Source organism: Elephantulus edwardii, unplaced genomic scaffold, assembly GCF_000299155.1.
Source record: "Elephantulus edwardii isolate Elephantulus edwardi_28Jun2011 unplaced genomic scaffold, EleEdw1.0 scaffold00195, whole genome shotgun sequence".
In the NCBI taxonomy this organism is placed as follows: domain Eukaryota; kingdom Metazoa; phylum Chordata; class Mammalia; order Macroscelidea; family Macroscelididae; genus Elephantulus; species Elephantulus edwardii.
This window is the reverse complement of record NW_006399945.1, coordinates 2,387,130-2,387,738: the sequence shown is the minus strand read 5'-3', so window position 1 is coordinate 2,387,738 and position 609 is coordinate 2,387,130.

Genomic DNA, 609 nt, shown 5'->3' with positions numbered 1-609 from the left:
CCCCCCCAGATCACTCCTCTCTTTGAAAAGTAAAAGAAAAATTCTTTCATTGGTATGCAATCCCTCTGCATCCCTCCCACCTCTCCAAGTATACTCCACTATACAACCTTAATTCTGGACTCTTGTGATACCCTATCATATATTGCTTTTAAATTGTTCTCTCCCTCATCTGTTTCAATGCAGTATACATAATTTATCCAGTTTTTCTCAGTCTTACCCCAACCCTGATGTCAGTCCCATTCTATAACAGTGGCACCATGCAGTATTTGTCCTTCTGTGATTGAGATATTTCACTCAGCATAATGTCCTCCAGGGTCACCCATTTTGAATAACAGTGCACGAGTTCCTTGTTTTTCAATGCAACGTAGTATTCCATTCCACAGCTTCTCTATCCATTCGTTTGTTGATGGGCACTTGGGTAGTTTCCAGCTCCTTACTATTGTGAACAAAGCCGCGATAAACATGGGTGTGCATGAGGAGATTGTTCTTAATGGCTAGATTGCAACAGAATTTCTAAAAAGAGGCCAAAATGGGAGGTCAAAATCTGATTTGTTTTTAAACATGTGAGGACTGTCACTCATAGAAACAACTAAGGGAGACTGAGAGGAA